At 54.9% G+C, this 24,909-nt stretch overlaps 1 protein-coding gene across 7 annotated transcripts in view; it reads left to right on the forward strand.

Annotated features, from left to right (window-relative positions):
• The first annotated feature begins 7 nt into the window (after positions 1-7).
• The window catches only part of ELFN2 (extracellular leucine rich repeat and fibronectin type III domain containing 2), a 51,309-nt gene continuing 26,407 nt past the window's right edge, over positions 8-24,909 (forward strand). Inside the window, exons 1-2 of one of the 7 annotated variants that reach the window (XM_035342991.1) lie at positions 8-291; positions 13,126-13,307. The gene's annotated coding sequence lies outside the window, so the exon portion shown is untranslated. Of the gene's footprint in view, positions 292-331; positions 476-967; positions 1,066-1,757; positions 1,845-1,985; positions 2,011-2,324; positions 2,364-13,125; positions 13,308-24,909 lie in introns of those variants that run through there. The other 6 variants (XM_035343000.1, XM_035343025.1, XM_035343010.1 and 3 more) reach the window with 6 other exon arrangements.

Genomic DNA, 24,909 nt, shown 5'->3' on the forward strand with positions numbered 1-24,909 from the left:
CCCCCCCCCCCAGTGATGCGGCTGCGGAGAAAGCAGCAAATCCCCCGGCTGTGCGCGCCCTGCCCGGGATGCTCCATCCCCGCCTGTGCCGCCCGGGTGCCTGCGCGGCTGGCAGCGCTGCCTAGGGGCGGCGGGGCAGGGGAAAACACGGCTTGAAGGGGGGTGGCACGGGCCTGGGGGGGCCACCTCCGAGGGGCTGCAGGTGGCTTCGAGGCAGGGCTTTGGGGCTCCTGCCGCCTCGTGGGGCATGGCACGCGTGGGAGCCGGGAGCGCTCGCCCCTGCGGGAGCAGGTAGGTGCGTGTGCGTGCGCGTGTGCCACATTCGGGGCGTGCGGCTGGCTGGCGTGTCCCCTGCTGTCGCCCTCTCCTAGAGCTCGGAGGGGAGCAGAGAGGGAAGGGGGGAGGACGGCTTTCTCCCCACTGCCCGTGCCCCACGGCGGGGCGGATGCCTCCCACCCGAGGATGAAGGCGAGGGGTGAGTGCGAGGAGGTGGCGAGGAGAAGCGGCCGGGGGGGGGGAAAAGCCCACATGGGGAGATGGGAAGGAAGAGAGGTGCTCCCCTTCAGTGTGTGTGTGTGTGCCTCTGCGTGTGTGTGTGTGCAGTGCTGGGGCTCGGGATGCTGAATACCAGGGCTTGCAGCTGGGTTTGAGTGCTCTGCTTCTGTTCAGATTCTGCAAGAGGAGGGGATACGTGCGTGTGATGGATGTACGTGTGTGTGTGTGCCTGCGTGTGTGTATACATCTGTATGAGCAAATATATCCATGGGTACGTGCATATCCCCCATATGTACCTATAGATACGCAGACACCTATGGATATCGCTCGCAGTGGTGGTGGGGAGAAAAAGACACCCTCGTCCCACAGCCCCCTGCCTCCCTGCAAACTTTGTCGGGGAGCCTTTGCAGCCAGTGATGTTCCTGCGTGTGTGTGTGCGCGCGCGCTGCGTGAACGCCTGCCTGGTTTGGATGCAGGGGAGTGAGTAAATCCCTGCTCTGCTCTTACACCGCTCTGCTGGGAGGCTGGCTGGCTGCAGAAAAGTCATTGCGTGGCGTCTGGCGAGTGCGTGTGCGTGGCAGTGGGATTCGGCTGTTTGCGTGGGGGCCCAGGACAGCTACTCGGGTGCATACGTATGTGCATATGCATTGCTTGCAGGGTGTCTGCCTGCCCGGGTGTTCCGCCAGGGAAAAAGCGTGCCCACATTTTTATGCATAAGGATCCTCCTGCTTTGGGGCACGGGATGGGGGGAGGAGAAGCTGAATGAATGAATGGGAGCAAGAGGAGGGGGAAGGAGGAGGCGTGGGGGTGGGGGAGAAAGGCGAACGGACGCATCCTATTCTCATCCTAGGACAGGCAGGAGTGCACAGCTGCTGCTGTTCCCATTCCAGAGCTTGTATCTGGTTGGGGAAAGGCAGCATAAATCTGCTAATGCTGCAGCAGACAGCATATTCGGGAGCTGCTCTGCGTAATGCCCTCTTGTGCGTGTGCTGCCGTGGCTCCCCCCTACCCCTGTACACACACATGCATGCCAGCACACGTGTGTGCACGTGTGTACGCGTGCAGGGGCGGCGGGAAGCAGGCTGTGCACGAGCAAAATATGCCTGCAAACATCCTGGTGAGCAACTGGAGAAGGAGGTGGTGGGGAGCAGAGCACCGCTCGGGCGCTGCGGGCGCAGGCATCTTGCAGCCGTGGTCCGTTTGCACCCTCACGCAGGCGCCTGCTGCTGCCGGGGGCCGGTGCGTACACACGGAGTGGGTGCACATGTGCAAGGCCAGGCTTAGGAGCTGCTTCCTCTCCTTTTTCCCCCTAAAGGCTGGAGAGCATGAGCCTTCTGCCCACCTTGGAGGTAGAGAGCTATGAAGCAGGGATGGGGAGAGTGCTGCTGATGTTGGAGGAGGAGGGCGATGGTGATGTGCAAGGGAAGGGAGCGTGTGTGGATGTGTAGGGGGGGCCCGCGTCCCTGGAGGGGGCCTGGGGGACCAGGGAGCCTGCATTGCCTGCTGCGAGCCAAGGTATTTGTCATGCACGGGGAGGTGGGAGGAAGAGGGAGTGTGTGATGTGGGGGTGCTGGGTGGAGGGGGCGGATTGGTGCTGTGCTGGGGTATGGGGGATTGGGGGTGAATCCCTCCCTCCTGCCCCCCACCCCGTCCCCACGCACCCTGCCACTCCTGGCTCTGGGCACACGCAGCCCAGCGGCATCAGTAATGTAATATTCCAAGGAAGACTCATTTGCATGGAGCATGCATTATTAATTTATTTAAATACAGCCCCCCTCCCGCCTCACCCCCCCCCCCTTCCGTGCAGACTGTACCAGCAGCGGTGAGGGAACTGCAGGGACCGGAGGGCTTCTGCCGCGGTGCCGGGGGTGAGAAGCAGCCACTCCAACCCCACCGATTTCCCCAGCCTAAAAACCTTCCCCCCAGCCCCTTCCCTACCTGCCACCCTCCTCACCCCATTATTTTCCCCCCGCTACGTGCTCGCCTTTCAGGGCACCAAGCCCAGCAGCGGGCAGGTTTGCCGGGATGCGGGGAGCTGCCTTCATTGCTCTCCCCCCCCATCAAAAACCATGCCAGCAGCCGCGGATGCGTGGCCTTTCCCTCTCTTTGCCCAGCTCCGGGAGGAGCGGGCATCTGGGGATGCGTTGTCTGATCTGGTGCAAAGCCACGCCGTGGAGCGGGAGCGGCTTGCAGGGCAGAGAGGGCGTCTGGGGGGACACTGGGAGGTGTTGTGTTGGCTGTGGGGCAGCCTGCGGTTAAAATCCAAAAGGCAAAACCGCAGGCAGGGAGGAGGGAGGACAGCAGATGGTGGTCGTTCCTCCGTGGGTCGTGTCCGGAGCCAGCTGCAGCTCCGGGCAGGGCGCAGCTCCCTCGCCTGACCCCGCTGGCGTGTGGCGGAGCGTGCTGCCCACCTGGGAGCAGGGCTCGTGGCCACATCAGGGCCTGCCAGAGCCTCCCGGTGCCGTCAGCGGCTGTGGCAGAAAATATCACTACATTTGCTGAGACAGAGAGACCTGGCTGCTCTCCCTCTTAGCCCAAATATATATATATGATATATATATTTGCCTCACGTTAGCAGAGCTGCGCCCATGTCCTGGCTTCCCGGTGCTCCCCACCCGGCGTGGCAGCTTTGTGTCTTGTCGACCCATGGCCTCCTCTTTAATAGAGCAGACCCCACGGCAGGCTTTGGGTCTCCTGGCAGCTCGCAGGTACCCAGCCATTGCCCGAGATGAACTGCTTTGTTTGTGAGTAGGACCGACCAAATAATTTGCTGTTGCTGAGGAGAAATGACCTCATTTGCTCAGCACTTCCAAGCCAGGAGGAAGCCCAGTTCCAGCCGACCAGCTGAGGTACAGAAGGAGGGGAGGGCGGTTGTCACTCTATCCCCGGCATTACGAGGGGCTGGAAACAAGCCCTTAGGAGCCAGGTGAGTGACCAGAAGGGTCTGTGAAGGTCAGGCCCGTCCAGGTGGAGGTGAGTGACCTGAAGGGTCTGTGAAGGTCAGGCCCGTCCATCCTCCTGCACCGACCCACATGAGGTGCCAGGGCTAGGCCTCCCCGTCCGCAGCCATCCCATGAGCACATCTCCAGCCCTTTGGCACATAACTTGGTTCCAGGCGACGTTTTATGGCACCACACATGAAATTAACACCCTTCTGAGTTTGGTATGCCACAGGGGAAGTACAGTGTGCAAGAAACCATGGGTGGTTTTGAGTCTTCTAGGTGTTTGTTATTCTGATAGCACAGAGACAGAGCAGATACTTTTGTAATGAAGGGCCATCAGTAACATAACGTGTAGGGAGAGGGTCTCAGCACATCAGGAAGGATCCCTCGCTCTGCCACAGCTGGCCTGTGGGGAAATCCCTTCCCCTCTGTGCTCCTCAGCACCCACATCGCTTCTGAATGGGTTTTGGTGGTAAGCTAATCACCACTGAAGGCACTGTGGATGTGCAGGCTGTGTCCCGGGATGATGTACAGGCTACCAGTTGCCTTAAGGCAAGGTGTCATATGTTTGTCTTCATTCTTTCCATGGCTCATGAGCTCAGTCTGTGGACCAGATGGGTCAGAGCTGCCTGTGGATTTTAGGTTACTACGAGGGCTCTGTGAGCTCTCCTTTCTCTGGGAACATCAGCATATGCATGAGAACACGTATGTATGAGCAGGGAGAGAAGCAGTTCTTTCTGCTAGACTGTCTGTCCTACCTTCCTGCATGCACAGGTTATGTGTGTGTGCGAAAAGTCTGCATGTGGCCATCTGTCATTCCCTTCTTTATAGCTTCATCTGTATTATCCACATATACGAATGCCTGTGTGCATTTGTGTAAGTGCCTCTGGTAATTGTATGTGCATTTACTTCTGATATGAGTGTGTGTGTAATGCACCTTTTCCATGTCTTGGACTTGATCGCTCTTCTTAAGGTTTGTGTGTGTTTGTAGCTACGTGCCATGTTCAGCTGGATGCCATCCAACCTTCCTGCACCTTCCTTCTTCTCCCTCTGTCCCTAACGAAGCTGCTTCTTCAGCTCCCCGGGGAGAGGTCCCGTGCTTTTGGAGATAGTCCTGAGTTGTATTCCCTGGTATGTATGAAGCGAGCTAGCTGTTCTGACATCTGTGTGCTCGAGTACATCCAGAAACATCAAGCCTTGAAGCACGAGGCAGGCCTGATTCATGTTATTTCCAAGGCTGGAGCAAGACCAGTCTGGAAAACCTGGCATTCAAACCTGGGTGCTATTCTAGCTGAAGGAGGGTGATAAATCGGAGGGAATTCGGAGAAGAGAAACAAAAAATGATTAAAGGGCTGGAGGGACTTATGAGGAGAGATTAAAATGACTAAATATGAAGAGCTTGGCTAGATGATGGCACAACAACGGTTCACATGTATTTGAGGACTGTAAACACCAAGGAAAGGAGGAGATTATTTTGGGGGGCAAAGGATGGGCAGAAGCATGCCATGAGGCTGAGCAAGGGGAAGAACCTTTGGAGGATGTGCAGATACTGTTGTTGAGGGAGCACAGAGGTGGTACGGGAGGAAGGAGTAAATAGAGTCTGATGGAAGTGGAGGAAATTATTTCCTCTTTCTCCCCATCCTTTCTGGCTGGAGAGCAGGTCTAGGAGGCAATCCTGTGGGAATTGCCTTGGGTGAAAAGGGGCTTTGCCACAACAGCTTTCTAGAAGAGTACAGGCTAAGCTTTCCACAGTTGGTAGTTCCCTCTTTCCAGGCAAAGATGGTTTGGCATGGGGACAGTGGGGTCAGGAGGATCAGGCTTCTCTCCTCTGACTCCCTAGTCACAGATGGCGCAGAATTGGGACAACAAGGTCAGAAGGATTAACACCCCTCCTTTTTTTTTTTTTTTTTTTTCCTTTCCCCATTGCACTCGCAGGCCAGGAAAATTGAGTCAGATCATAATAAAAGGATTAGTGTGGAGAGGCTGCCGTGAATAGTGTGATAGACAGGTCAGGAAAATGGAAGGGAGTTCAAGGGGGGTTGGCCCCGTTACAGATGGTCTGCTGAAAAGGCTCTGTGTTTATCAGCAGGGAAAGGGGATTTGGTCTCACAAAGTTTGGAACAACGCATCGAGGGGACTAGGCACAGATGTTATCCCCAGCAAGGATCTGTACTAGGATGACTGGGTGAAATGACCTCAGACCTCCTTCCAGCCTTAGGGCAGGGGGAAAAAGCCCTTCTTGGAAGGGGGTCTGTTGTTTGCTCTGTTGTCCATCCATCTCCAGGAAGACCTCATGCACCAACATGATATTGCTGCTCATAGCTCCTACTTGTCCTTGACTTCTTGGTCAGTATGGCTGTGGAAAGCCACGGGAATGTAGGAAGGATCTCCTGATCCAGGTCAGAGGTCCTTCCAGTCCACTATCTCCAAGAGTAGCTAACAGGATGACCAGAGGGAAGACCATGTGGACAGGACAACTGTGTAGGAACACTTCCTCTGACCACCCTTTTAGCCTCTAGTGATGTGTGGCTGAAGCCTTGTGCTAGAAGATCCGTTGTACACCTCTTAGGTCTCTATGGATTTTTTTTCCATGTCTTTGTTCCACCACTTTTTGAAGTCAGTTCAAGTTTTAACATCAACAGAAACTTAGAGCAGGAAGTTCTACAACTTAAAAATGCAGAGTGAAACAGCTTCTGCTTGTCTTGAACCTGTTAAGTTCTTCTTTCATTTCCTGACCCTTAATTCTTGGGTGGGAAGAGACAGTCAATACCTGTCCCCTCTAACCTTCCTGTGTGGGTTTATAGATCTCTCTTGTGTTGCAGTCTCTTATCATCTCTTTTCCAGGTCCCACAGAGGTGAAGGTTTTTGTGTCAGCTGCAGGGCACAATGTAGAAGAGGGGGAGAAGCTGGGCAAGGGCTCTGAAGCAGCTAAGGGTGCCCCGGAGCATAAAAACGGGACTGAGTAGGGCTCTAGAAGGCTTGGAAAAAAATAGGAAGGAGAATGTTGGAGTGGACCACAGGATGCAGGAATGGGTTCTCCGAGCACGGGCTGTGGTGTTCAGCACAGACAGGAGCTAGGACTGGCCGGTGTGGAGCAGGTGAGGGGACTGACAGGCCAGAGGTGATGGAGATCTGGTTAGGACTCTGATCTGAGCATGACTAGGTGCTGTTCAGATCAGCGGAGAGGAAAGGGATGATTGATGGTGGGTCAGCCTGCAGACACAAATATCTTGGGAAAATACGGGTTGGGCATGCTGCTGGTGTGATGCTCGGTGAAGGAGAGTGGGAGGAGAGGGTAAGGGGACGTGGACTACATCTGAGAAAGCTCTCAAACTTAAGCACAGTACGGGGAGATCTTGACCCATTTGAAAGAGATGCCCAAGAGTCATCTCCCAGGTCAGCACTAGGCTTTTCTAAAGCAGACCGAGAGATTCAGTGACAAAACCCTCGCTGAAATTAAGATTTTGTTATATTTCCTGGTTAGCCGAGACCCTCAGCCAGCTGATGGAGGAAAGACGAATGAAAATGGAACACCAGCCATCTTGTGGTCATTCTTCAAAGAAAATGGGCTCATGCCAGGATGAAAAAGGGTCTGGGAGAGAGTGAAACAACCTTCTGGGACTGAAGGGTTCAGGAAAAGAAGAAGGTACCTTCTGTAGCCCTTAGGACATCTGTTCTGAGTGAGCTTTGAATTCAGGGCTGTGGGGGACTGAGGCGAGTGATGAGAAGCTTGCTCTGATGCTGTCAGATGGGAACGGGGCCAGGAGAGGCAGCAGGGAGACTGAGGGATGGTAATGCCAGCAAGGGCTGGGGATGAGGGGAGAGGTTTGATCTGGGCAAGAGCTGAAGGCAGAGGGGTTTGAGTAGCATCAGAAGGAGAGACAGCAGCGAGGGGCTGGGGACAGAGCGGGGCTGATCTCTGTAGCAGCCACTGATGTCCTGAGATTTCGGTCTCTGTTCCCTGCAGGGCACCTCTCGTGGGCCAGGGAGCTCATCTCCAACTCTGTCAGCCTGCTTCCAGCCCGCTGACCCCACGGGGCAGCGCAGCAGCCTCCCTCTTCCCTTCAGACCAGGGAAGGTGCATAGACACTGCACCGCACCAGGTGTGTGTGAGGCTCTCATACAAGTAGCCAAGAGTGGGGATGGCGAGGGAGAAGGCATTTCCCTTCTTAACTTTACTTTCTTCTGCCTGATACCCCATGCTGTTGTAACCTTTCTTTCCTTTCCTGCCTGATCACTTAACACCGGCTGCACCCCGTGCCTCTGTTTGCTTTCCTTTAATCCATGGGATGGATCGGTGACAGACCCCCACTGTAATTTTTTAAATCAAAGCCCTTTATCTTGAATTGAGCAAGGTCGGGGGAAGCATCTTAAGGCATCAGCCGCATTTGCTATCTCTGCCTGAGAGCAACTTAAAGGATGGCTCAACAGGATTAGTAGAAAGCGCAAGATTGGACAAATGGATTTGGCAGGGGCTGGCTGGTGGGCCCGAGGGAGCGGGAGCTTGCTGTGCTGGGAAATGGGAAGGCCAGGCTCTGCTCAGGGCCCTGCTCTTCCCACTCCATCCCCAGCCTGCCTGGCACTGCTGGAGGTGTGAATTAGCAGGCTGGGGGCATGGAAAACAGCCTGTCATTAGAGCCGTCTTCCTTGGCGTGGCTTCTTCTCCCTCGTTTCCATCTCCACGGCCCTCCTGCGCCAGCCTGGCCTCCTGTCCTGGGGCTCTTTGTCAGCGGAGAGCACCCCAGCCCGTGCGTGCTGCCCATGGGGGATGCTCCCGCAGTTCCTGCACAGAAAAGGATTTGCATGCATGGTGGGGGAGAGGCGGCCTGGCCTGTTTATTCTTAACGCTCTGCATTATCTCCATTAATAATGCCACCTCTGCCTCACATGCTAATTAAGACTCGAGACTGTTAATGTAATAGGGAATTTGGGCAGAGACCACACAAGACTGGCTGGATTAAGTTAACCTTATGGACTGTTAATGGATCTCCTGGAGGGGCATTTCTGCCTGATGAGTATCCAGCTTGAATGGTAATCAGGGGCTTGCTCTGCCTGCTCGGCAGGGACCTTCAGCTGGAAGATGGGGAAAGGCATGGGCAGGAGCTGCTCACCGGGAAAGTGGGGAAGATGAGGAGGGGAGAAAGGGGTGCAGGGCTGGGGGAGAGACCCTGGGGTGAGGGAAGAGCAGAGGCAAATGTTGGAGGAGCTCCAAGCTGAGAGGAGCAGAAATGATGGTGTTGCTGCACTTGGGGAGCCCCAAGTGGCTGCTGGGGCTGGCCTGCACTGGTTGTGTTAAATTTTAGCACAAAGCGCTGTTTTTCTTGGTCGTGATTGCCAGCAGTGAAAAGGTCACCCAAACTGCCTCAGCTGCGTGCAGGGATCCTCTCTGAGAAAACCAAAAACAAGAACAAAAACCACCTGGGGAGATCCTGGCCTGGCTCCCAGAGGCCTGCACCATGGGTCTGGAGAATCAACGAGGTGGACCTTCTCGGTTGTATTGTGTGGGGAAAACATCAGGGAACGGATGGGATGTGCCGTAGAGCTCTCTTATTGATATGGAATTCATTGTCTTGCTGGTGAGCAACAAGGCGAAAGGTTGGGTCTCTGCTCAGAGGAAACCTGGGGACAAGTTAAAGGGGAAAGCCTTGAGTTTGGAGGCTTTCAGCACACGGTGTTGGGTGAAGTTTGGGGATATCACAGCTTGGTGGATGGATTTTCACATCTGGCTCCTGCGTGCTCGTTTTGTTCTCCAGAGGGGACAGGAACAGACTGGGACATGGGGCAAAGGCAAATGTACAGTACGTGTGGGATCTGGCCCTAGGTTTAGCCTTACGAAGTGGGAGCAGTGTCAGAGCCCCTAAGACATATCCCTTTGGCTCTGGAGGCACGAACCTGAGCTGGGCTGACTGCAATCGGTGCAAAATGTTTCCTGCACCAAACCCAGCTGTGGGTGATGCTGGCTGGGGAATTGAAAATCAGTCAGGTATGACTGCAGGAGTCACTTTATATTCTCAGATACAGGGACTGCTGTCTCCTAACTGCACCTTGGGCTGTCTTACCTGAGCTGTCTCAGCTTTAGATGGCCCAGGGACTGGATGTGAACCTCGAGTCTGCTTTGTGGTGGAAGTTCAGGGTTTGGGTGCAGGCTGGTGATGCAGTTCCTGGGGGCTGGAAAAGGGTGCCGAGGACGTGGAAAGGGAATGGGTGCAGTTCAGGTTGCCCAGTGAGGTTTTCCTTCATTTTCTGGCTCCTGGTATGGGAAGATACCAGGGAACTGCAAGGGAGTTCCCTTGCTGTGTGTTGCTGTGTGGGAGTCGGTTCCCGGGGCAGAGTACGCTGCTGCCAGTGAGCGAGGGGAGCCGAGGGAAGGCGAGAAAGGAGCGGCAGAGACCCGGAGGAGAGGCAGCGCAGGAGCCAGACAGACTCCTCCACCCAGAGAGGGATCCCTTCTCCGCGGACGTGAGCACACCCAAGGGGGCACGTGGCACAGTTCTGTGTGCACTCGCAGCACCACAGGGATGCTCAAGCTGCAGATGTACACTAACAAATTAGTTGGTATATAGATGCTGCCTGTAGGTAATGCTCACACACATGTGCACAAACGTGGTCACCCTGTGATTGCTGCACACCCATGTGCACACATGGCACCACGTTGTCCCTCTTGTCCCCTTCCAGCATTGGCTCACACTCTTGGAAGCACTGACAGAGGCACGTTTTTGCGTCTTCCAGATCTCCTTCCTTGCCAGCACAAAGCAGGCAAGTGCGGATGAGGCAGAACAAATCCTTTAGAGATGAACAAGACGAACACCGTGCAGATGTACATGTGCAAGCACTCATGCACATCCCCCTTGCTCCTGTTCACCCTGCTCTCTCTTTCCCTTGCTGCTTGTTCAGCCCATCGTGGTGCTGCTCTCATGCCCCTGAAGCGCAGGAGCAGATGGTTTGGAGGCCAGTTTAGGACGATGGTTCCCTTTTCCACCAACAGCTCTCTTCAGCTGCTTAGCTGAGTGCTAAGTAACTCAGCGATGAAGATCCTCCTTGCCTACCCACACACGACACCTCTGTGTCACCTCCCAGCTCCTATTAGAAACCCTGGGGCCGAAGCCCTCTTTAAATCACCCTCCTGACAGCGCTTTAACCCAAGAGGCACTTAAGGCCGTGGTGGCTTTTCCAGGTTCAACAGCACATGTGAGCTCTGACAAAATGAGGCAGCTCCTTCTCCGCTCCTCTCTGTACACATGCCTTGCTGAGGCCCAAAAGGCTCTCGCTTGTCCCCTTTCAGCCTGCATTATTCATCTCCTGTAATGCACAATTGATGTTTGTGGGCAGAGGCGAGCAGGTACAGCAGAGCACAACGGAGAGGAAACGCCAGCCCTAGCAGGCAGAGATTGCCCGGCTGCATGGGCCAAGTTGAGACGAGGGAGAGGAAATACTCGCCCTTTTGCCAGCACTTCTAAAAGGTAAACGGTGGTGGTGGAAGAGGGGCATGATGGAGGGGCTGAGGCGGTGCTGGGGGCTTCCCAAAGCTTCTTTTTTCCTGGCTCCTCTTGCGCTGCCGCCCGCAGGTGTGAGCGGTGCGTGCGGTGCGTGCGTGGGAAGGTGGGAAGGCGCCCGGGGAGGTGTGAAGTAGGTGGCTCTGGGCAGCCTGCGTGGCTGAGTAACGGTGGGGAGGGTGCATTTGCATGTGGTGGCAGGGAGGCTGGGGGATGCTTTGTGAAGAGACATGGAAGCCAGTGTGTGTGAGGGTACGTAGCTCCTGGGAACTACCCACACCTGGCTGCTTTTCCCCCCAGAACAGCCCGTGCTCTCCTATTCTTCTCCTGTTCCCCTTCCCAGCCTCTCCCTGCACAGCCGGTGCTTCCCTGTCCCCCAGACACACGCGGACCCTAATATCCAGCCCCAGTTTTACTCTTCCAACTGCTCGTGGTGCTGTGTGGCTAAGCCCACCTTAGTGCCAGCCCCATCTCTTCTCCTTCTCGCCCACCTCACGCACCTCCGTGCCTCTCCGTGGACCTGGGGGAAGCTGGTTCCTGGGGAAGCTGGTTACAAGGTCTCTCCATCCCACAGGGGTTTATTCTGTGCACGTACACCCTCCTCCACCGTGCTTAGGTTTTGCACTTGTGTCACCTGCTGCCACCATCAGCCAGTTTCAGAGCACTCGGGGCTGGTGGGACCTCGCACTCTTCTTTGCACACCAATTACGCACGTCAGAAGAAAGGGAGGAAGGGAGAAGAGATGAGCGCGGATGCTTTCACAAGCTCTCTTCTCCACTGACTTTTCCCCGGCCCATGTCAGAGGACAGATACTTGGGCTTTGCTGGGAGGTGGTGGAGCAGGAAGAAGTAGAGAAAGTGCAGGAAAAGACAGATTTGGGGGATGGAGGCTGTAGGTGTGCGTGTGTGCACGCGTACAGGTGCACAGCACGATGCAGCTGTCTCCAAAGTGAGCTCCAGCTTCCCAACTTCCAAGGAGGTTATTATTTCTTTGGTGAGCGATGCCGGCTGCCTGCGTTTCATGTGTAGCTTGTGTTTGCCTGCCTGTGCTGGATGTTGATGAGTATTTGTGTTTTCCATGTGACAGAATATGGCTGGTGTTTGATGATGCTGGGGCTAGCGTTTAGGATCCAGAAGGATGGTTTGCCACTGTGTGGGCTGAGTTAGGTAGGTAACAGTGTCTGATGCTATCAGCTTGTGTGCTGCAGGCAATTTGGAAGCACAGGATCTCCGTGTGTGATATGCAGCCCGCGGTGCTTGCTTGACTTATGTTCCTAAATGTGTCGGGGTGTTTTATGTGCTTTTGTTTTCGTATTGATGGGCGCGTTGTGATGTAGTGGTGCACCGCTTGCTGCGGTGTAGACGTGTGTGTGTGTGTGTAGATGGCAGTGTTTCTGGTCGCTGGTACAGAGGTGGGGTTATTAAGTGACGTGTATGTGTGCGGTGGAAATTATGGGTAAGCGGTCAGGGGTTTGTGCACGGCAGATACGTTCAGGAATTCAGCATGCAGGGGCCAGCGTTCACTCTGCCACGCAGAAACGCTGCTGCTGCGTGCTCCGGAGCGGCAGCACAGGCTGCGTGCAGCTGATGTGGCTGCGTGGTGGTTGTCTGAAAGCTCGGAGGCATGCCCAGACAGCTGTGCAGCCCCGTTGGTGTGGCACACCTGAGGAAGAGAAGCCAACACCTTGCCTTCTGGGGGGACCGAGTTGGTGGGGGATCCGTGCACGGTGGCGTGGCAGGGGTGGGATGCTGGGGGGCACGAGCAGCAGCACTTTGAGCCTGAGCAGAGCCCGCGGGGGGCACCTCGGGTGGGAGGCTGTGTGTCTGCCAGCCTGACCCCTGGGGATGCAGGCCACCCCGTCTCCATCCTCCAAACCCCTCTCCGTCGGTCTGTCTGCCTGCTCTGCTGCCCGTGTCCAGCTGCCTGCTCCCACACCGTCTCCTCCGCCCCGGCTCGCTCGCACCCCACGCTGCCTGTGGACTCAGCAGCTGTGCATCTCTCCGTCCCTCCCACACGCGCACATTCGCACACACACACACACCCTGGATCTTCATCTGTGGTATATTCAGTTGCCATTGGAAACCTAAGAAAGAAGTGAATCTACCCTCCAAGTCTTAAGCTGGTGTTTTTTTCTATTTTTTTTCCTTTTTTTTTTTTTTTTTTTTCCTCCCTTTTCTCCTCTCCTCTCCTCGCAGAAGGCGAAGTCTTTCGCGATGAATCCCCGGCAGCTTCGATCGAGCGGTGAGCTGGAGCACCTACCCGCAGGCCACTCCTCGATGTGACTGCACGGAGGCCTTCGCCAGCGCTCGGAGAGGCGAGCAGAGCCGTGGATTTACCTCCCGCACACCCACATCCCCCCCAGCACGGGCACCGCCAGGTAAGGGAGCCCTGGCTCGGCTGCCTGCATCCATCTCCCTCCTGCTTGTTCCCCAGAGGTGCGAGGGAGGGGAGAGGCAGGGGATTCTGCCACCCCATGACTGAAGCCCCAGCGTCCCACAGCCACCCCGCATCGAGGAGCTGCACTCCCCCCTCCGGCCCCTTTCCCCTGCATGCATCTGCGGGGCGGGGAGGCTCGCGATGGAAACGCTGCGGGGTCGCTGCGCGTGGTCCTGAGCCTCTTCCCCTCCTTCCTCACCCTTCTCTGTGCACACACACCTGTCTGCTCCTCTCCCCGTGACATTTTTCCTCCTGCTTTCTGGGGAGAACGGGCAGCCGGGCTGATGCTGCAGAGAGGCGGCGGAGGAGGAGGCTGCTCCGACCCAGAACGGCCGGGCTCTGCCAGCGGGGCCTGGGTCCCCTCGGGGACACATCCAGCCACAGGGCATCACACTGCCGGCTGTGGGGCAGGCAGGGGGCCCCCTCCCTCCTCGGCTGACGGGTATTTTGGGCATCCCCGTTCCCCGGGAGGTTGCTGGCCTCCATTTCCCTGCCCGGTACCTCCTCTGGTACCCGGCCCAGCCTGGCACTGCTTTTGGATGCTCTTTCTCCCTGCTTATCTGCTGTCCCCTGGTGCTCCTGCCTGGCTGCAAGGGATGTTTTCCTGCCGTGCCTGCGTGTTTCATAAGCCGGCAACGCCACCTGCCCTGCACAGGCAGCAAAGGGGCCTTGTGCCCAGCCTGACCCAGTTTGGGGTGCAAAGCTCAGGGGGGGCACCTGAGCAGGCTCCCCGCTGCCAGGACAGCCCTTGGTGCCCCCTACCACCGGGGAAGGCAGGGTGCTCAGCTGTGCTATTTCCATGCCGTGTTTTTGTGCTGTGGCATGAGGAAGGGAAGGGAGCGAGGAGCAGCTGTTTCTCCCCCTGCCTGGGCAGGCCCAGGAGGGGCTTTTGGAGGGGAGGTCTGGGGGCTCACACCTGGCAGGCTGCGGTGTCAGGCTCTGCGCAGATGCTTCTAATTTTTCTGAGACAGATTTTGGGGCTGCACTGTTTTTCTTTGGGGAAGGGGCCACTAGCCACCCACAGATGCCCATTGATGGTGTGCCCTCTCCGACCACCCTGTCTCCTCCCTGTCCACTCCCATCTGGTGGCGCTGGCTGTTCCTCTTCCTCTTTTCGGGTACCTCCGTGCTGCCTGTCCCTTCTTCAGCAGCACCCCTTCTTCCCTCCCTCTCCACTCCTCTTCCTCCCTCGTGACCACGCAGTTGCGCTCGGTGTCATTACTGGGGGGTTTGCAGAAAGCAAGCTCCTCCCGGATGGAGCCTTTCTGGCGTTGGTTAAATCCCTCAGCCCTCCCGGGGCATGGCTTTGGCATGGACTCGGGGCGGATGAGACAATAAATCCAGCTCTAGGGAGCTTGGTATCAGGTCAAAAGTGCTGCGGATACGTGGTGGAAAATGCTGATCCAATATGAACTCACTCCGCCGGTTCAGATTTGTTTAGAAAACAAAGTTGGCTTAACTGTGTGCTGGCAAGGTTTGCGTGGCGTTGGGCGTTATACGTCTGCACCGCTCTGGCTCGATGCTGGCTCTGGTGTTGTTTGTCCTTCCACACCTGGCACGCGCTCCAGACAGTGTGTGTGCACTGGAGAATTTGACAGATGCAATGGCACGCGGCAGCCAGCCCGCTCCAGTCCCTCCTGTCGGCAGAGGTGCCTGGAAAAGGGGCTGAACTGCAGCGTGAGCAGCGAGCAAGCCCCCTACCGCCCCAAGCACCTCAACACCCCACCACGGCCCATGCATGGGGCTGGGGTGGCAGCATCGTTCCTTGGGAGCATGGTGGCAGAAAAGTGGGTCACACCACAGGCAGGATAGCCCCACTGGGGACAAGTGCTTGCTTGGGACAGCGCGAGCACGAACCTTTGTTGCTGTGTGGTAGGGGCTCTTTCCAGACCTGCCACTTGGGGGCTTGGTTGCTGAGGGCTAGTTTTGTTTGCAGGGGATGAGTGGTTCGCCTGGTGCTTGTGCGTGGACGTGTTCAGTCTGGTGACAAGGAGTAGCAGATTTTGAGTGACCAGATTTTGCAGCATGCTTTCCTCTAAAGCCCAGCAGGATGAGCTACTGGGGGGGCGCCTGAAATCCTTATCCCAGCGAGATCGCCGTGATGTGCCTCAGTTTCCCCTGCCATTAAGTGGGGAAACCATTTCAGGCTGCAGGGAGGGATGCTGTGGGGAAAGGGAGATGCAGCCTGCGGCCTTCGCGGGGGGCTGGATGCTGGAGGAGAATCTGTAATGCCCGGGGTGCCGTGTGCCAGGGCCGAGGCGGTGATGCACTCAAGCCTCCGTTTGTCTGGGAGGAGAAAGGGAGCTTGTGGCTTGTCACTGTGGAAACAGAGTGGGGATTCAGTGGCGGAGGGCAGCCTCCTCGGCCGGGCCCCCCCGAGCAGCCACGCCGTGCGTCGGCCTGGGTGTCACAGGAACCAAGGGGACCCTGGTACCGGCTGTGACAGGCGGGTGGCCGTGCCCAGCCCCACGCCTCGCCCCACGCACCCCACGGACACTGCTGGGCCTATCCAAGGATGGGTGATGGTGCACACGTGTGACAGAGGAGCTGGGGACGTGTGTTGGGCGGTGGAAGGTGGCCTATGCGGGATACGTGTCTTCAGACTGTTTCTGAGAAATATTTATGGCCAAATTACCTCACACAGGCAGTGTCCGCAAGAAGTGAATTCACCAGCTGCAGGAGGCTGAGCTTTCTCCTCAGCTGCCCCATCAGCATCTCTCTTAGGAACGCAATAGCAGCAAGTAAAGAAGAGGAGGCTTAGGGAAGTTTCTTCTCCTCCTTTGCAGGATATACCTGAGCACACGTGCGTCAGGTAGGGCATGTATACCAGCTCTAACACGGTGTGTGGGCAGATTTCCTACATGTAATCCAAAAGTGATTTCTGGTGGGAGCGTGGCAGTCTGTAGAATGCTTCCAGAAGCTGCACCGCCAGTCTTGGCTTGCAGACAGGCTTGCAGGTGAAATGTGTGAACATGTGCCCCCAGCTGGGCACATGTTCGGCGTGGTGGATCTGGGACATGGACGTGTAGGTGCTGGTTGCCAGTTCTGAGCTTCTTCCCTGCCCCTGTGCTGTAGGACCCATGGGTTGTGTGGCCTGAAGTCAGCGGTGTCAGGGCCATCGGGCTGTGCCCTGATCTGAACCGCCATGCTGGCTTTTAAAGCCAGCCAGCGTGGGGAGAGCTGTCGAGAACCAGCCCGGCACAAAGAGAGAAACACTCATATAATGGGGCTACTTATTTGAGTTCCCCAGCATTTCCCGTTGCGTTTCATGTCTTGGGGCTTATTCACAGCTGAAAGGCAATCAATGGAGCTAACAGCCCAGCATTGTTCTGCTCACCTTCTGATTTACTTCCTTTCATCCTCGCTGGGTTTCATCTCCTCCCAGGTTCACACATCCCCCTGCACTGAGGTCGCTTTCTTTTTATCGCACCTTGGGCTGTGTATAATCAAGCTAGCTCTGCTCCTGCCCTGAATCTTCTGGGGTCAAGGTGGAAATCACTATTCAGCAAGAGACCCAAACAAATGAGCAAAACTAGCCTGGTCGGACGGAACAGGGTGGAAGTTATCCAAGAAAACTCACACTGATCAATTCCAGTCACCTCCTGTGTTTAAAGTGACTCAGTATCTCCAATTTTAGGATGTTGCTGGGGAGCTGAATTCTCTTATGATTTCTCTTATATCAGTCGTTCCTACCAACAGTGTTTGTGAGATTCTTTTCCCATATCTGCTTAGATAAGGAACTGTTGGAAACCATGCTGGCAGAATAAAGGGTGCTGGGACAAAGCCAATCATAAAAAAAAATAACAACAAAAAAACCCTCCCACAAAACCTCCCCCGCTTCCCTGAACAATAAGTTATCAAGTCCAGATGGTTAAATCTGAGAGTTTGGAAGGAGCTTAAGTGATTGAGCTGCTAACAAAAATATGCAATCTCTTGTGGAAAAAAAAAAAAAAAAGCTACTGATTCGGGGAATTGCAGAAGACCAAATGTTGTACCTATATTTAAAAAAAGGCTCCAGTGATGATCTGGGGAATTACAGACCAGTAAGCTCCGCATCTGTATCTGGTAAACTGGTGGGGACGATAATTAAAAAACAACGCTGAAGACATCTGGAAGATTGTGGTCTGATAGGGCCTAACCAGGGCGGGTTCAGCAGAGGCAACCTGCGTCTTGCAAATCTCCTACAACTCTTTGAATGTGTCGATAAAGCAATGGATAAAGGAGGACCGACTGATATAATGTGTTTAGACTTCCAAAAGGCTTTTGAAAGATCCTACACAAGAGCTACTGAAGAAGCTAAGCAGTCAGTGAGACAAAATATTGACATAGATCAAAAAACTGAGTAGGAGACTGAAAGAATGAGGGGATTAAACAGCCAAGTTTCACTGTGGCAAGAGGTTAATGTGGCCTCCAGGTTCCCTTCCAAATCCCATGTGATTTAGTGCATTGTTTAATGACTTGGAAAGGTGGGAGGAGAGAGACGCTGTGTGAAAATCTGCACATGAGACCAAGTTATTAAGTTAGCTGCGGCCAGGAAGGGTTGTGGGGAACGGCAGGGAAAGAGCTAGGTTAAACGGATGCGCTGCTCTCTGGCGAACAAAACGCAGTGATGATACGATCAAAGTCATGGGTGGTGCAGGGCAGACTCTCAGCCCCTTCAGACACCCTGAAAGGTCCTGAATCAAGTGCGTACATTTGTGGGCATATGTCAGGGGGCTCACCGCAGAGTTCTGCCCCACGTTCTCCTGCCCTTGAGCAGGTGAAGTAGCTGTTGGCTGCAGAGGTGGTGGGTAGAGGTGGTGAGATGGAAAGCCTGTGGACACCCCCAAGTGAAAGACTGGGGAGAAGGGGGTTAGACAGCGGGCTGGGAGTGGCTGTTGTATGAATAAAAGTGAGATCTATAAGTACTCTCATCACACCTGAGCAAGGCAATGCACTGTGAAATCAAAGTGCATGAGACTGAGGTTCACAGAGTTGGTCCGTGGAGCTCTGTGTCATGAAATATTGCCAGGACCATGAATTTAACAAGGTCCATAGTGGGCTTGTGTATTTTTGTAGAGAGCAGGGATACACAAATGAATTTTAATAAAATTCATTTTATTTATAGTGGACAGTAATTCCTAGCAGCCGATGGGAAAACAAAAATAGGAGCACATTGTCCTTCAATGCCTTGATTTTTTCCACATTTTCCACCTAAAAAAAACCAAACTGGTGATGACTTCCATCAGACTCAGTGTGCGTATCTCTGATCTGGAATGGTTGTTCCCCGGTGTACACCTTACCTTCATAATACTCACTGGGGCATGAGTAGGGAGCTTCTTCTTATGTCCTCACTCTTCCTAGCATCACTTGTGTTTGGGAGCATCCCCAGGCTCAGAGAAGAATGGGGTCACATTCTCTCTTCACCTAAACTGGCGTAATCCTGCCAAAGCCAATAGTAAAACAGACTTTTCAGCCTCAGTTGAAAACCAGACAACACACATACAAATGCAACAACCGCATCGATACTTGAAATCGCCTGAGGTCACAGACCTAAGCTGGAAAGTTTCCAGACATTGCTGGCAGGCTGCCGGCGCTTCCACACCCCGCCTGAGCTGTGGCTGCGGGGAGCACAGCTCCAGGATAACCAGGTACTGCAGACTTTCCATTTGCCAGGCCCAGCAGTCAAATTCTGCTGAGGGTGAGGGAGGAGGAGGAGGGAAATCTCTGAGCGTATAGAAACTCTGAAGCCTTACCTGATTATTTCCTCTCCTCTTCAGTGCAAAGAGCTGAGTCTGTAGGCACCTTCTCGCTGTCTTACAGAGCTCCCTGCCCAGGAGCACGGTCCCAGTTGTAGAGGTGTGTTACTGAACACTGGATTTAGGATGCTGAAGTCACTCATGGCTTGGCTAACTGAGCCTATTCACGGAGTTTGGTTTCCAGCTCTTTGTGTGCAGCACACACGAATCTCAGGCTCCTCATTAGTATGTCTCCTGCCTGGGCAGCCCACGAGGTGTGAGTGGAGTGACTCCTTGTGCTGGGAAATGTTTTTAAGCCAGGAAAACAAACACTGAGGATCAGCTCCATGTGCTGCTCTTGGCTGGATCTCTGCGGTCTCTTGTATTCTCAGAGCTGTGATTTTTTTTGGGGGGGGGAGCTAGCTCAGAGCTACGCCCACTGCATCTGATACGGATAGAGTGGGGGCAGCCAGGCTCTCGCCCCGGTGCCGAGGAACCTGGGGTCACTTTTGTCACCTTTCCACGGGGACAAAACCTCCTGCACTGCCAGGGGGAACTCTGGCGGCGTTTCGAAGCTGACATCATCCCATCCCCTGCGAACCTCTGGGGCTGAAGCGACATCTCCAGCACCTCTCCTGCAATCCAGGAGCTCGGGGCTGCGGGGGCTGCGAGACAACTGACGTCACCTCTGCGGCGTGCCAGCAACCCCACGGCTCGAGAGACGGCTTGATCACCGCTACTCCATTACGGCACCTAAAAAGACCTCTGGGACAGGGAGATGATTGCATCTCTCTGCTCCGTTGCAGCAGCCGATGAACCTCCAGGGCCAAGGGATAAATGCACCCTCTCCGGAGCGTTACAGCACTCAGAAACCTCGCTCGCTGACTCACAGCTGCCTGCCCCCCCCCCCCCCTCCACCACCTTCAACTTGTCTTTGGCACCCAGCCACCGTCGCCGCTGAGGTGGAGCTGGATAATCCCCGGCACTTTTGCAGTCCCTGCCTGCCTGCAGCTCCGGGATGAGACCCCGATACCTCCTTGCTCGTTGTGGCACGGGGGAACGTCGGTGCGGTGACGCATGTGCTACCCTTTTGTTCCGCGAGAGCAGCCAGGGACCACTGCAGTAAACATCTCCGCATCTGTGAACCTCTGGTACCGCTCTGCAACGGCAGATGATCTCCTCTTGTATTTTACAGGGTGGGGACGCTTCTCACACTGTTACGGATGCTTCAGAAGCCAGTTCAGCACCTGGGAATGGCCATGTCATATCAGCAACTGGAGCTTACTGACAGGAAGGGGAATACACTGAGCGTCTGGTCAGCGATACTGGCATTTAGAAAGAACAAATTAATTTCTCACACGCCCTAGAGAGGTGGAGTTCTGTCATGTTACAGACCTGACTCGTAGATTCTGGGGAAAATCCTAAAAGCTTTTGGTAATAGAGGTTTTAGTGAGTTTAATGCCGATGGAATTAAAAGTCTCTAGGCGCTCGTCGTGAATGGATTTACATCAGGGAGATTAGAAAAGGGAAAACATTATTGGTGTCCAGGAAACTCAGGAGAGCAGCTGTCAGCTGGTTCAGATGGAAGGCTCCCGAGCGGACAGCCCCGCTGGCCATCGCGCAGCACACACGCACACAACCGGCGGGGTCGGCTCGCATCCTCGCAGGCTGGGGACGTGTCCGATGAGTCACTTCTCACATGAGCTCTCTCAGCGGGACGGGATGGTTGCACCAGCCAGCTTGCTCGGACTCATCGAACGCGAGCCAGGGCAGTGATGGACTCCCCATTTCGGCCGGCATGCTCTTATTGCAGACCCATGTGCCTCAGCCAAGGGCTACTGCCCTTCCCAGAGTGTTCATCCCTTTCAGTCCTGCAGAGGATTGTGCAGGAGGGCTGTGTGGCCTCCCCCCTGCACATGGAGACATGCCACATGGGAAGGACTGGGGTCTTTTTTCTGCCCCCTTTCTCCCACCAGCAATGCACCTGGCTATAAAGCTACAAACCCTAACTAAAAAGTGCTGTTAAAGGGGAGCCTGAGCAAGAACCTTACAGAAGTGTTTTTTTTTGAGGCTTAGTAAATTCAGAGGGATCGCATCCAGCTCAGGAAACCCGCAGGCTTCAACTTAGCACAGGCTGGGGGAGTATCATGGGGAGGCACCGTTGTATATTGCCAGGTTCTGCTCCTTTTTTCCAAGATGTCAGTGGGTGTCACTGGCATGGAGCATCCTGGGGCCAGGCAGCCCTTGTCTGTGCTCTTAGATAAGAGAGGAGTGATCCTTGAGGGTCTGGCCTTTCTCGGACTTCTCTGCTGGGGCTGTGGTGCTGACGCCGTGCTCTTTGCTGGGAGATGACAGAGGCAATAGAAGAAAAGACACAAAGAGACCGACAGTGAGAAGGGTTTGGGCCTTAAGTACATCAGCTGGCTGTGCTCCTCTCAGGGCAGCTCTGAGAGCTGATTTGTGTGCTGTCCCTCTTCTTATTTCTCTCCAAAGTCCTCACCACTTGTTGGCGCGTTTTGTTGAGAGCAGAGATGAGGGTTAATTCAGGCTGATTTTCTCCTTAAGTGGGACATTGTCAAGCTGAGGAGTCAATTCAAATCCCGCCTCAAGGATCTTTATCCCCTTGCAGCCTAGGAGAGCTGGGAGATGAGGATCTGCTAAAACAGAGAGCTCCCTGCCCTGGTGGGGATGGGCAGGAGGGAGAGCAGGGGCCTCACCAGGGCAGGGAGCTGAGCGGGGACAGGCAGGGAGGGAAAGAAAAGATTTGTGCCCTCGGCAGTGAGGTGCCCCCCAACAGTTACATCCCAGGCAGCAGGACGCCCTGTCTGCGGTGGACTTCATCAGCCAAGTGCTCACAAGCACCATCTCTATCATGCCGATGGCAGACTTACCCTGGATTTTGGGTGAAGATAACGTCCTCTCCACAGCACAGAGCTGGGCTTCATCCCATCCCTCTTCTTCCTACACACCACGGGTGGCTGTCTGATGGCTTCAGGGGGGCGGGAGGGAGGGAAGGGCTCATGGAGTGGGTGACAATGGCCTCAAAACCAGGTGTCAGGTATTGTGTGCCAGGGACAGGGCAGGCTGGATGTCTCTGGTGTCCCTCCCAGTGCGTGGGTAGATGCCCTCAGGAGGTCCTCAGAGTGGGAGGAAGAGGCGGGAGAGAGGAAGGAGGGACAGAAGAAGGGTGAGCAGTCTCAGTGCCTCCCCGGGGTGCCCTGTTGTGTGGCAGCAGGAGCCAGAGAGGGAAGGCAGGGAGGTGGGATGCTCTGCTGCAGGCTGGCACCCCGCGAAGCAGCAGGGAGACAGTGGGCATTGTAGCAGACAGCCCTTTTCCTTGGGCACGGAGGCTCCCCTTCATCAGCTGGGAGATGCAGAATGGAAAAAAAAAGGGGTCTATTTGAAATAAAACACAGGATTTAGAAGCAAAAATGCTAATGTGGTGGTTGGGGACATAGCAATGAGCACCGAGTGATCAGCACTGACCTCTGGGCAGGAGCTGGAGCTGTCCCTGGAGGTCCAGGTCTAATCCGCAGTGGGGACGTGAAGAAACCTGTTGGGGTGAGGGCTTGTCCCAGGAAGGTGTCTGACCGGGCACTGCTGAGGATATGTTTGTCTTGCAAACACATCTGAGCTGCTGGGCACGCAGGTGCCTGCCTTTGGGTGGGTACTCAGCAAGCTTGGGGCACACTTCTGCACGGTCTGCATGCACAGAGACACAAGCTGTGCATCTCAGCAAGGGGAGCCTCTGCAGAAAGGGGTCTGCAACCTTTTCGTCCTTCCTGCACCCGGATGAAAGAGCTTCCATGCCACCACTGTCCTTCGTGAGGCACCTCGGTTTCCGTCTGTCTGTCCTCAGAGAGAACGTCAACGCAGGTGCTCCCACTCCTGTAAGACAGCCGCGCTGGCCGCTGTAATAAGCTCATTCAGGCGGGACGTGTTCCCCCCTGTAAACAGCAGGCGACGTGCATTCCCAGGCAGAACACCGCTTCTGGAGGACATCTAGCACAGCTAACTCGTCGTGACAACCAGCAGCAACTCCGGGCTGCTTTCGCAGAGCTGTTTGTGGAATCACCCCCGCCCCTTAGCGCAAGATGCGCACACAGGTACAGGAAGCCCTGCCACCACAGAAGAAAAAGGCTTCTACTTTTCGGGGACTGATGTGTCCCTGGCAAGTGCTGGTCCAATAATCGTAACAATCATGAGCTTTGTTAAGGGGTGTGAGAGGGGAGAAAGGAGTTCTGCAGCTCGGTGGGACCGCTGAGAGCACACAGGCTTGTCAGCTGTGAGGACACCACGAAGCTGTCAGCTGCAGAAGTGAGCGATGAGGTGCGCTCACCTCTTTTGTGGAGGTGGGAAAAGTTATCTGAGGGCAGCCCATAGGATTTTTAGGACCTGTCAGTTGCTTTCTGGCGCTGAGGAAATCTGACATCTCCCTGTGTGGAGTGACTAACAGAGATTCAAAGTCCCCTCGCTTGCATAATTAGCAGTGTTCATGCTCACCGTTTTTCCAGGGACTACCCAGTGCATGAAACTATTCAACTGACTGTAAGAGTATGGCATTGTCTGCAAATCCACGTGGATGGTTTGTAGTATCTGCACCGTGGTGGCACGTTACTTTCTCACAACACACGAGAAGATGAGAAGGAGCAGACTTTTCATGGGGAGCCACCTTTTGGCACTGCTAATTTTGCTTCATTTTGGGGGTTGGTGAGCCCGGTTATGTTGCAGGGTGACATGGATGAGGAAACCTGACACTGAGCTGGAGGACCCGTGAGGCTGTATCATGATGTAGCCAACAAAGTGAGCTGCTTGTTGTTGCTTTGATGTGATCATATGACAGTTTGATGCTTTATTCAAAGCACTGGGTACAACTTCCTTACTCTCCTTTCCCAAGCACTTTGAGGCCAACCGATGTATTAATAAATTAGAGGGATTAAAATAAACAGTGCTTTGAAAATCATTAGGCATCCCAAATGCCTGGAAACAAACAGCAGTTGAAATAAAAACACAAAATGCAAATGGGCTAAGAACTGGGCCATAAAATTTTGTAGCCTAGCCCTGGGACAGCTCGGGAAATGTGTTCATTCTCTTGACTCTCCAGGTTGGGCCAGATGAAGTAGTACTGGGGTACAGTGAATGGGGAGGAGTCCCTGCCCCAGTTCCTGCAGAGTCAGCCCCACCAGTGCCTTTTACTGGCTGCAGAACAGGGCTGTGGGGAGATGAGGCCACAAGCACCAGCCACAGGGCTGGAGCTGAGGCAAGATCTGAAGGCTGCAGACTGGAGACCATCTGGGTGAGCAGCTGTCCCAGGCAGCTCCTTCTGCTGCTCTTGGTCCTGACCCTCACCCTCCAGGCACTGTACATCCAATTCTCTCCTCCTCTCAGCTCACTGCCTTTCCCACTCCGATTCCTTCTCCTCCTTCCCTCTCTGGAGATCTGGGGACTGACACAGTCAATTTGCACAGCATCCATTTCATTTGCTCTGAGTGCTACCAAAACTTGTTCCTCAGGTCCTTGGTGGCCATGTCAGCAGAGATGCTGGCTGCTGCCAGGGTGATGAGAGAACACGTTCCTTAACGACCTTTCCTCTTTCTGCATCCTGGCAGGGGTGATGCATTTATTGTTGTGACCTGCCTTTTGTTGTCTGGCCACAATAGCTCAGAGAAACACCCTAACAGCACCGGCCCGATGAAGGATTAGAGTCCACAGGGACATGGAGTACGAGTAGTGGATGAGCGCGTGGCTGGCGACATGATTGCTGTGATGTTTTGAGTGGTGCTTACAAGAGGAGTTACTTGAAACAAAGACGTTTGGGAACTGCATT

This window comes from Oxyura jamaicensis, chromosome 1 (assembly GCF_011077185.1).
Source record: "Oxyura jamaicensis isolate SHBP4307 breed ruddy duck chromosome 1, BPBGC_Ojam_1.0, whole genome shotgun sequence".
Classification (NCBI taxonomy): Eukaryota; Metazoa; Chordata; class Aves; order Anseriformes; family Anatidae; genus Oxyura; species Oxyura jamaicensis.